Source organism: Xiphophorus couchianus, chromosome 22, assembly GCF_001444195.1.
Source record: "Xiphophorus couchianus chromosome 22, X_couchianus-1.0, whole genome shotgun sequence".
In the NCBI taxonomy this organism is placed as follows: domain Eukaryota; kingdom Metazoa; phylum Chordata; class Actinopteri; order Cyprinodontiformes; family Poeciliidae; genus Xiphophorus; species Xiphophorus couchianus.
Genome location: NC_040249.1, coordinates 8,132,404 through 8,144,782, shown reverse-complemented (window position 1 = coordinate 8,144,782; position 12,379 = coordinate 8,132,404). Strand labels below are relative to the sequence as shown.

The following is a 12,379-nucleotide window of genomic DNA, read 5'->3' as shown; positions in this document are numbered from 1 at the left end:
GGCCTGTATGTGGCACTGTAACACTGCCACTAAAATATACCTAAACAAAGGAGGTGAAAGACACATGCCTGTAAAGCAGGCTGTTATTACATTCTTTGACCTGGCGATGTGACATTTTGATTATCTCCATGAAAACCCAACAAAGGAAATCACCTCACAGTCATACTGGTTTACCCATCTTATAACTGGTGGTGTTGCTGTAGTATTGATTGTACAACCTCTGCTAAGACAAAGTTACAGCAAAGGTGTTTGTAAAAAAAATAAATAAAAAAATCTAGAAAGCTGTTTTGCAATTTTGATAAATCTTTGGTAATCTGTTTTGATAATCACACACTTACTGACATGTCCTTTTTTGCATCTGCACCAATTATGGAGCCAAATTTAACTTGTAATTCTAGCGAGTATGTGTTGAATAGGCACATACTCGTGCCATCTTGCAACACCACCAGTTGTAAGATGGGTAAACCAGTATGACTGTGAGGTGATTTTCTTTGTTGGGTTTTCATGGAGATAATCAAAATGTCACATCGCTAGGTCAAAGAATGTAATAACAGCCTGCTTTACAGGCATGTGCCTTTCACCTCCTTTGTTTAGGTATATTTCAGTGGTAGTGTTACATTGCCACATACAGGCCTCAATGCAGTAACATTTTGAAGTAGGTTTTCGAAACATTAAAAAATAAAGTGAAACTGGGCTATTCCTGAAAATGTAGGTTTATGTCTCCATTAGTTACCAATAGTAGATGATCCAAGATTAATGTAACTAAAAAGTTCAATTGGAATTGAAACTGAATACCCTGTGTATTTACTTATTTTGTCCACAAAGGGAAATCAGTAGGGATTAGCCATATCCTGACCTCTGAACAAACGTAGTTAATTAAAAGAATGAACAGTCCTGCTGAAACATCTAGTTGGATTTTAGTTTGAATAACTTACTTCCTTTTTTGATATACGTAATAATTAATCAGTGCATAGCATACTAGTTTTTTTTCTATTTCTGACTGCATTCATGATTTTTTCAACAGAAAACTGTCACTTTCAAATAGTCAAACCCGCAAATTGTGTACACTCATAAATTGGCAGATCAATGTCTAATGAAATTTGATTATCACTTCCCTTCTATGTTTTTGGCAATGGACTTGACAGCAGCAAGTACACCATCAGATAAAACTATCACCCACCTGCTATTTAAAAGATGGGTGGATGTTTTTATTTTATTTACATTTAAAAACACTGGGCCAAGTCATATAATTCAAACAAAATATTATGGGTTATAGGCATAAGGTGGAATAATTGTCTTTGTAAACTTCTCAAACTGTTTCCAAAACGTACATTAAAGTAGAAATTTAAAAAAAAAAAAGGGCATCCATTTTGGATTTCGAGACTTGGGTTGGTTGGTGAGAAACTTCTGAGTTTTCCATCCCAAATTCTAGATTTCCGGGAACACTTTGTTCTATTTTCCTTCACTTAAAAATGGGAAACTTTGTCTTCAGAGTAAACTAGTAAATCGCAAGTCTTACTGTACTTCTGTATTAAAATGTCTGTCAATACGTCAGTACTTTGAATATGTTGTGGATTAATAATTGTGGTGTAACTTATGAGAATTACCAACGGCCTTTTATTTACAACATTTTCCAAACATTTTTCATCCTGTTTTGTTGCTTTTCCGAAGAACAGCAGCTAAACCTAAACCAATTTTAGCCTACTAAGTGTAACTATATCGTTTTACATTTAATATACATGACTACACTGCGTAGTAAAAGCAGCAAGAGGGGTAGGAGGAGAACGGAACATACCAACGCGCAGGGGGAAGTAGTGGCATACTAGTTTTTTAAACCTAATTAAAAGTAGCTATTTCTGAGCTTTTAGTGAAACATTTTGTCGTTAAAAGTTGGTGTTAGCGCTTTGCGTGTTAGCTGCTGCCTTGTGTGATTTCATATAAGTTTGTTTTTTTTTGCTCTTGATGCCTCTCGCCTCCCCCTCCGCCGTCCTGCTTGAAGTGGACGCGGATATTGTTGCGCTCAAGTGGAGTCTGAAGTCAGCAGCTCCGTTCCTCGCAGTTCTTCTCAGTCCTGAGTGGAGGACGCCGAACTGACGGCTACAGCTGCGAGAAAAATCTCGTTTTCTCTCTTCATTTATTGAAGATGACATAACTTCAACAAAAAAAAAAAAGACACCTGCTGACCAGGTAGTATTCACTCAGACTCGTAGTTGTTTTAACAGCTGCATCTTGATGTTTCTGCTTGAACTGCTCAGAAGTTTACAGTGGCTCATGCTTGCCTGGGTTTCCCCTGAAATCCAGGCAACATACTTAGGGGAACTAGAAGAAAACTTGTGCGTGTGGTTTTGTGTGTTTAAAAAAAAAAATTCAACTAACATAATCAAAGTAGAGAGATAAATGCTGGATAATGACGGCTTCAGTGAATGACTAGTTTAAAGTTTGGACTTGACCAGTTAAGGCTTAATAAATAGCTTTAAATGTTTAGGACTGGTGCACACACGCACTTATAGATAACAAATAGCCTTTCATGTGACAGTCAAAGCAATGAAACTGAATATGCAGATACCGTACCAGTGTGCAGAGGCAGTGCGGTTGTTCTGCAGTGTATATTGACAAACAGCTCCTCACCACAGTTGTGAGAAGAGACCGAGAGAGAGAGGCATGCTGAAGCTTTGTTCCATATCTCTCACTCAATCTCCACCACATATATACTTTTTCTCCCTCTCTACAGATAAAAATCTCTAATCACTAATTGTAAAGGTTTTCTAAGGACAGTTCTCAAAAAGATGTTTTGTTTGTTCTTTTTGCAGTGATTTTGCTGCTACACCAGCGGGTAAATGTGGCAGGGTGTTGATAATATGCGCTGGTGTCTCATTATGATTATGCTTCTATATGGCAGTCATATACAATAAACTTGTGTTATAACACGTGAAACTGAAACCACTATGAAAAGAAACAATAACAATGTTAGTACAGTAAATCATTTGCAGTTATTCTGAACAGGCCGCCTACACAAGCCTCATTTTGCAACCTCTTTATTGCAGCCTTGTATAATAATCCAAATGAGGGCACTCAGAATGTGGTAGCAAAGTGTTCAACGGCCTGTGTCAATGGGCGATTTATTATTTTTTGGGGTGTTTAGGAAGTCAGAGTGTTGGCTTATGTTTTACCTTGCTTAACATTTTATGACTGCTGGTTGATCTTTTGTGGACACCACAAACACAAGAACACAGAGAACTGGTTTTTGCACCGTAATCGGAAATACCTAGAAAAGGGACCTTTACGGCAGCGCTTGGGCTGTAACGTGCAAGGAAGAGGGACAAATTCGGTCAGCAAAACAGGAAATGTCACAGGCTCTTTCGCAAATCCTGTTCTGTGAATGGCCCTTTCGAATAGAAAATGTAGAAAAAAGTATAAGGTCGACACAAAGCATAGTTAGGCAAAAAGATTTAATCTCATGTCAGCTCCAGTGTCTAATTACATTTGAGATGTTGATAGGGGTGCTTCACAGAAAAAAAAACAAGAAAAAACCCAAAACTGGTTTGTCTCGAAGATAACTTGCTCAGTCTTTCTTATCTATGTGAAAGAATTTTGATGGCTATTCATGACTTTGATTTCCAAAATATACCACCTCTGCAATGTCACAGCAAGGCATGCCATGCATTGTATTAAGGCATTCCAAGGCTAAAAAATAAAGGTAAACCTTCTTCTGTCTTAAAGTGCTTTTAATGAGAAGTGACTGAAATGTTTTCCTCTGTGCCTCCCTTTCAAGACTTCCTGCTTTGCACTGCCTCTCAGCAGGCTGAAAGAAAACTACAACACATTTGTCTTGGTTGCAAGAAGCTAAAATCTTTCTGTTTTTAACACTTCCCACTTCCAAAAACACATGGACAGTCATTGTGCCGGGATGAAATAGTGATGGCAGCATCATTCTGCAGGGTGCAACCCATCACTCTGACTAATGAGCAGCATGTCTATTCAGCAGTCAAAAGTGTTTTCATGTATTACATTTTTTTCATAGTTTCAGTTCATTTTAGCTTGTTTATACTGCACACATTTAATTGCCAAATCAGAACACTGGTCATCTCAAGGCACTTTAAAAAAAAACAAACACATTCAATTTGGTCATGATCTAAACACAATTTCAGCCCAAAACGGCTCAGTATGATCTGTCTGAGAAAACAAAGTAGACACACAAAAGAGTGGTGCCAAAAATCAATATGAGAATCAAAATAATAAGTAGTAACATATATATGGATGACATTATTGGGACTGTAATACTTATTTTAGTAGTTGTAGAAAAGTTTGGTTGCTTTTATGTCTCTAATAAGGGCAATTAGATGCATTTTTAATATTCATGATACAGTGAAGCCATGTAATTTTTAATCTAGGTTATCACACCGTGAGAACCGCATGTCTAGCCAACGCCTGTTGGGAACAAGCAGTCCAGATCCATCAGATCCTGTCATGTGAATCTGTAAACCTGTTTTCATGGCCTGTCTGATGATTACCCTCCTCGACCCGGTCCAGCTCTTTGTTTTTTAGCTCTGCGCTCAAGTCTTGGGTCACGTGTACAGGGGTTGAATTGGCTGGCTTTTAAAGGTCAATTCAGTTTATTGATTTAATAAAATGAGGCATTATTGTTCAACTCAAGTCAGTTGTCAAAAGGGTTTAAATGACATCTCAAGTTTAAAATTAGTTCAATTTTACTCTGCCCTTGAAGTATCTAATTACTGAGTAAAGAAAATGCAATCAACCATTTAACGGAGGTTTCCCGTTTTTTTATACTGAGTGTTGTGGAGGCTTTGCAGCTGTACTCAAAAGTGGCCAGATACCCTGGCAAATTGTTGTTCAGTTGCTGGCAGTCACTTTAATGAAGTGCAGCTTTGGCGTGCAGCACTTGTACTCAACAACAGCTCTGGCACTGTTAGTCAGAGGGCTTGTTTTTGACATGCTGGAAGCATAATTTATGGCAGCAATCTAAGGCTGGTGTCTTTTTTTTTCTTTTTTTCTTTCTCTCTCTTTTTTTTTTAAAGGGGATCACTCTGCGCTGCACTGTGTGTGCTTAAGATGCTAACATTTGCAAGGCTTTTGTGTTGCAAGCAAAAGGTCCTATTAGTGCTCCATTCTGCCAGTGGGCAGCTGTGTGCCTGTGGCTGAGCGGGCCTCTGGTCCATTCAGCGTCTGTGTGTGCAGCTCTAACTCGCTCTACATGCTGACGCGCATGCTGCCACTTTCAACCCTCTTTCGTTTTGCGTTGCCATTTCTACTTCTGTGATATTCCTGCAAAGATAGCGCAACACGATTATTTACCATGACTGTCTGCGCCCATCCGTGTTAGATTTACTTTTCTGGGACCTGTAGTCCAGTGCAGCCCTGCACCCGACGTACTGACACATATATTCACTCCGATCCCTATTTATATGAATTCTGCTATTCTTTCTTGAACGTATTCCTTCCTCATTAACATAACAGATTTGAGAGTCTGGCGTCTTGTCACCCACAGAGCCTAAGACCTACATCTGAAAAGAAAAGAATGGCTCGGAAAAGAAAAGAGGCAGACTTGCAACACAAGAACTACCCCAACCCCCTAAAAACCAGACTCCTGAGATGAAAAGCTTTCTGGGATGCAATAGAAATGTTCCCATCAACACATCTCACTCTTGTTCTCATAGATAGTGACAGTGAGGAAGCACCTTGAGTTCAGAGAGAGAGAGAAAGAAAAAAAGAGAGAGCAGTTTTTTGACTCTCAAATGAGGATCTGTCCCCTCGGGGGCTTAGTTTTTGTTAGTTCGTTTGCATATCTGATGTCTGATGCTATTGCAGACTTTGTGTGTGTTTAACCTGTTTCTGCTGGAAAACCCCATAGTCCAGGTGAGCTGATGGTTTTGCATTTTCTTTCTTTTTGTTATTGTATTCTCTGGTTTATGAACAACAGTGTTTTGCATTCCTGTCTTTACCATTTTGAAATGACTTCTCAAAACGCCAATCCCATCAGGTCTCGTCTAGATGATTCTGTGTGTGACTTTCTGTTTATATACTCCCTTTTTCTGATATAGTTTCCCATTTGCCTCTGATTAAGAAAGGAGAACTGAAAGCTTACAACTTTATTTAGTGTATTTTACAGCCTTTGTTTCCTTTCTGATGCCTAAATAACTAATTAAAAGACTTACGCTAACAATTGACGCTGGTGAGAAGAGACACAATATTTAGACCTTTTCTTAAAACTATTTCCTCCAGTTGATGGATAAAAACACCTTAAATCAGTGCCTCTGGGTTATCCTAAAATGTTTGCCTAAGAATCACTGCTTATTACTTAGACTATGGGTTAAATAATAATTTTGTAATCAGAAATTGGTTTGGGACTAGAATGGGTCGACAAATTTTAAAATAGAATGCATTTTTTGTGTTGCTAGTACAAGTTGTACTCAGCAAATCCTGCTAACTGGCCTGACAAGTGACATGTTTCCAGTATGTTTAACAAAAAGCAGCAATTCAATTTTACCTTCGTGCCAAATTGCTATCAGTGTTGATTGACGGTGGGGCAAAGAAATACCTGCAACATTTCACATTGTACCAGATTTTCTAGTGAAGACAAAGCCCAGATCTTTGTGGGTGTTGGTTTATTTTTCTAGCTCAGAAAAAAAGACTTTAATCTGACATTATAAATTATTTCAAGTTCTTTGGATATAATTATGTGGTTTTTCTTTATCACATTTTCTTTTTTTTAATCTATTACGATACTCTGAGTTTTTTTTTTTTAGTATTCATGATGAGATCACATGATGATGAACAAGCATGAGTCTGAGCAAATAAACTCCATGGTATTACAAGTTTTATTGCCACAACATTTTTTTCATACATTTGTGGATGTTAAGTTCCAAGGATTCCCTCTGCCCCACAACTTACTGGAACGCTCCTAGTCGTTTCTGTGCAACCTTCAACATTAGAAACCAGACCTCAAGTTGGTAACGAAAAACTTTTCCTGTTTTCTGTAAATGGCTTGTGACACTTTGTGTGACATTCTTCAAAACTGTCTCTATTTGGCTTGATAGCAGAGACACTGTCACCTGATAATCCTGCTCTTACAAGCAGGACCAATTTTCATGGAGACTTGTAATAACCTACAGTCTTTATGCTTCTGTAATATATTATGTTTGAATCCATTTTACAGGTTATTACAAATAGCAGCACGGAAAACAAGTTACTTAAGTTTGCAACCATCAGCTAACTAGCAGCAGGCCAGGCACTCATGAGAAATAAATACAAAAGTTTTTTCTGACTAAAGCTAACCTTTCTGACTAAAAGTCAGAAAGCTAATATTCAAAGAGATTCTTTTTCTCAAAAATCTATGTGAATGTACGTATGTCACACTTAAGAAAATATAGATTTTACTGTGGCCACTTTTTATTGCTGTGAACTTTTTCACGGCAGCTCCATATGGGTCAGAATGACCTGATGGCATTCTAACTTTGAGCCACAGTATCACAGTTTCACAGTATTAACAGGATAATTGAAAACATATGTTCTGTTGGGTTCAACTCAAGTCAGTTGTCAAAGTTTAAGTGATGTCTCAAGTGACACTCCGATTTTAAACTAATATTATTCTGATTCTCTTTGTTCCACACAGCTTTAGTCACATCATCACTCTCTCTGGCATCTCATTAAAATGACTTCAATTAATGTTGTGGAGAATTTATACAGTTTTGAAACTTTTAACTTTTTAAAACCTTGGATGGCTTCAGCCCATAAATCCCTATAATCCTTTCTAATCAATTCAAGGACCAGAATCGGACCTCATTCTAGTCTGATTCTGGTTCTTTTGTAATTCCTAATATAACACGGCAGTTGTTGTTATTTTGGTTTAGCTACATGGACTAAAGCAGACGTAGAAAAAATACAGGTAAAGTCGATTACTACTTTCAAATCCATATGGTAGTTGCATAGAATACTACATCTTTGTGTTGCATATGTATACCAAGTTGATATTTGAAATTAGCTAGGTTATCTGCATGGGGAGCTAACATGCAGTCATCTACTACAGACATGCAACTTGTAGCTTGCTAACTCTAGCTTTAACAGTATTAGCTTCATTAAAGTGAGTAGAAGAACATCCCTGCTTGACTGTCCAAGTTTTTCATGACCAGAAATGTTTCCAAACAGCCAAGCAAGGAAAGAGTGTGGCTGCCATCTTTAAGCTAGCTGACTTAAAGATGTGTAGCCTACAGGTGGGGAATAGGGAGTGGGGGACTTCATACATTTGGGGAAAATACTGGCCACTTTCTGCTTTATCTCAAGAAAAGGACTTTAAACTTGTTATGCGCATTGTGCCTTGTCAATTATTTTGAATTGCTAAAGTCATTCTGCTGACAGTGACTAAACCGGCATATTTTTTTCACAATATGAAATCATCCACTTAAGTAAGCAAGTAAGAGGCGTAAGAGGAAGGAAAACTACTTAAAATGTTTTTGGTAAATTCCAAGCTTGCAGTCAACAATACATTCTAATTCATACTATTTTCAACATTGTGGCAATGGTCCTTCCTGCTTTGCTTCGCACAACGTAGAACACCCTCAAATTGTTTGACATTTTTCCTATTTATAGCTGCATAAACAATGGTGGGCTCGTGAAAGAAAAAAAAATATATATACCCAAAGTCTCACACCTCCAGCTTGCTCTTAAATCCTGACTGTTTAACACCCCTGTTTCACAGTGTGCTGAGCAGTCAGAGGGGTCCATGTGGCAAACTGAGCCCCGTCACGAATGAATGAATGGGCCGATGGAATGCTGCATAGTTTTCATTCTGACATACTCCCGTCCGTACACAATCCCTAAAACTCACCCGCAGCTCTATGGTGGGAACATGGTGTTATGTAACACCAAAAGGATACTTTATTGGCTGATCAGTTGTGACAAGATGTGCAATATAACTTACTTTTGCAACACAGGAGGGGTCCCCGTTTTATTTATTTTTTTATTTTTATTTTTTCTGAGCTGAACAATTGCAAGGGTTTGCCAGGAGCTCTGGAGGCTCCCATGTAATGTATCCCTGATGGATTAGGGCCTTGGCTTGTGTGCAAAGAACAGAGCAGGGCCAGGCACTCATGGATAATGGAAGAAAGCACCAGAGAATGGCAAGGATTGATTGGGAAGGAGCAGTGTAATTAGTGGGCTACCTGATGTATGAGTAGCCATGGCATGTAGGGGTTACTCCCAGGGGCAAGGGGCCTCATACCTTTCTTTTCTTAAACTAAAACACCTGATCCGATGCCTGTCAAGCTTCTAAAGAATTAATTTAACTAATTTCTGTTCTGAGACACCAGGGTCAAACCTGAATACATTTCAGAGTTTCCCAAGAAGGGTGAAAAAAACCCAACAGTTTTTAGTTTGCACATAGCTTAATAAACGAGCCTTTCTCATTGAGGCAATTTCCTATAACAAATACACTTACTCATAAACTGATGAGCTGTCCATACAACAGTTTTAACAAGATTGGTGACGTCTGCTGTCTCCAAATCAGCAGTTGTCAATGTTGACCTTCGTTTGTGTATGGCTGCTATGGCTACCCATTCAGTTCCTAGAAACAGTGTTTAACTTAGCAACTATTTTATAAAGTACAACCACGCTCTTAGTAAGTCAAGAGTGTGTACAGCATATATGAGGCATGAAGACAGATAGGAACATCATTTGAACTATGTCGTTAAATTTGTAAAAAGATGCAAATTTGTTTTGTTTATACACATATATGCTCATTGTGAGTTTTATGCATTAGACTGTGAGTGTATTGCAATAGAAACAAAAAAAAGTGATTTGCCCACGGGCAAAGATTTAGACCGTGGTCAAAATCTTGCTGCTGTTCTTAAACAGCTGCTGCTGTTTTTGAACTATTGGTATTGCGAGAGCATAAATAAAGTCTGTAATAATGTTTAAATATGTGACTGAACATCTTGTAACTGGTGTTAGTCAGTTAGGCTGTTTGATAATAGATAGGTTTTATTTTCAGTATTTTAAGTTCCTCAGGGTTGAATGTGTGCAAGGTTGGATTTATACCAAGAAAAATGTTTTTTTTTTTTATCATATTTTGTACTGTCAGTAATATTCTTATCACAAGGCCAAAGCACCTACAAATAACTAGCAAATTGGTAGAAATTGCTCCATAAAGCAATAAAACAGTTGCAAATAAACTTTTACACAAGATCTTTGGAGAAAAAAAAATCTTAAATCACTCGTCTCACAAGGGGCCAAACTTGTTAGCTTTTAAATCATTTCTTAGAATTTTTTTATGCTTTCTGATGGTCCCTTAGTGTTTTTTGTCAGACACATACTCCTTTTTCTCTCATTTTTTCTTCAGGGTCTGATCAGTTCAAGAGGATTTTTAGTTATATTTTTTGTGATAATACACAAAAACAAGCAAGCTGAAGGTTTTCAAAACCCTAGAGATGAGTCTTTCATGGTGAATCAATTTCAGTTGGGATCTTTAGACACTGTTACCAGCTTCCTGTAACAACAACACAACTTGTTCCACTTTCTGGAAACTGAGAAATATGAAGGATAAAATAGTTAAGAGTAATAATAGTTTTAAATTATATCAGATATACAGCTTAAAGTTCATGCATCTCTTTGGTCTTGTGCCCTGATGTGTGTTTCAGATGCTATTAATCTGCTATAGAAAGTCTCTCATATTTTCTCTTTGGTTTTTTGAACTACTTCCTGTCAGGCCAATTACAAGAACTAGACAGGACATAGTAGAAAAGATTGAAAAAGAACAACTTTAAAAAGCTTGGACAATTATTAATTTAGTAAAGTGCAAAGAAATTACTTTTGCATAGTGCTACATGTTAAATATTTCTTTTTCTTTAACCTATAAATCTAAACACATTATTATTTTCCTCTGTGGTAGTGAGGCAAATCCCCTGCATTACTGCCATTTGCAATAAATCCAGTGTAATGATCAGAATTTGGGACCTGCTCAGTCTGAGTTCTTTGAGTCCTTTTGTTAAAGCAAGAGTAACATATTATGCACTGTATGTCAAGCTCATTTGGGGATTTCTCCTTTTGCGTCTTTGGTAATAAAATCATCGAGCTCCACACCCAGTTTAGCAGCAGCACAGTTTTACCACAGGGGAAGTACAGCTCATACATTGAAAGTATGCTTACATCTGCAACTGATGTCAGTGTAGCTTCGTGTCACTTTGTGTCGTGTAGTAAGATGAATTCCGGTGTTAACTGCACTTAAAGAATGACTGTTAAGAAATGGCAGATCTGAGAGGTGACTTGATGTTAGGTGAAGTTTGCTTTTGCTGTGCGAATCTGGAGCTACTTGTATTTCAGATCCCTCAAAAAATGAAAGAGTCAGTTGAACTGAGTGACATGTAATATTACAGTAGTAGTAGTAGTAATAAAATCTGCAAAAGTGAAACTCTTTAGTTTTATCTTTATGTTGACACAAATAGATAAAAAATGTTTGAACGTATTCTTTGAACAGTCTTATACAGCATGTGTATTGCTTTATTGTTATTCTGGAATTGTGTGTAAATTCATAAAATCCTACCGACGCACATGAAGGATTATGGATCATAACGAAACTGGAGACATTGTTTTTACCACAAATAAATAAACATGAATGAACATGAAGGATGAAAGTAGCAACAAAGACAAAGTGGGATTTTAGCACATAAAACAAAAGCACTGTCCATCGGGGTTTAGGTCCACGTAAATGCAACTTTTGATGTCTAAATGTGGTTGATCACTTGCGCTAACCAAACCTGATTTTTCTATATTATTTTTTGTTCAAGTCAAACTTGGATGGTACCAAAGGGCTACAAAAGTCTGATTCAACATTTCTTACTAGATCAAATAAAAGCAAAGGCAAACTAACCTTAAATAGCTGTGAACACTGATCTCCATGGACATCCAATGTTAGGTTTTTAAACTGATGCCTCCAATGTGGAGTAGTGTAGCTAGGCTCTGAGACACCTTCAGAGAAGAAGAAAAGAACCAGATTTATTAGATGTTCTTGTTTCTGGAAGCACAAATAGAACTGAAACAAAGCTGCAAAAAGTCACAAACAAAAGAACTAGCTAAATGTCTGGCCGATGAACTTTTAACAGTGACGATAGAAAAATGTTTAACTGACGGATCAAGGCTTTGTTTTTCCGCTTGTGAAGATGTACTGGTGTTAAAGTGGGCTGATTTTGGCCTACTTTCCTTCGCAAGTGGATACTAGGGTGATGGCTAAAGGAGTCCGTGGTATGTCTCAAAACCCCCCAAGCCCTTTAGGACGACTTTTACAACCTAAAGCACATTATCTTGAAGAGGGGTGGCTCTGTATTTTCCATGAATTAACTGTCCTCATTTAAGACAATCACAAAAATGTGGC

General features: G+C 37.6%; 1 protein-coding gene across 1 annotated transcript in view; it reads left to right on the top strand.

Moving 5' to 3' along the window:
- The first annotated feature begins 2,044 nt into the window (after positions 1–2,044).
- Positions 2,045–12,379, top strand: part of LOC114138287 (protein FAM53B-like) — a 29,234-nt gene continuing 18,899 nt past the window's right edge. Inside the window, exon 1 of the mRNA XM_028007449.1 lies at positions 2,045–2,187. The gene's annotated coding sequence lies outside the window, so the exon portion shown is untranslated. The remainder of the gene's footprint in view (positions 2,188–12,379) is intronic.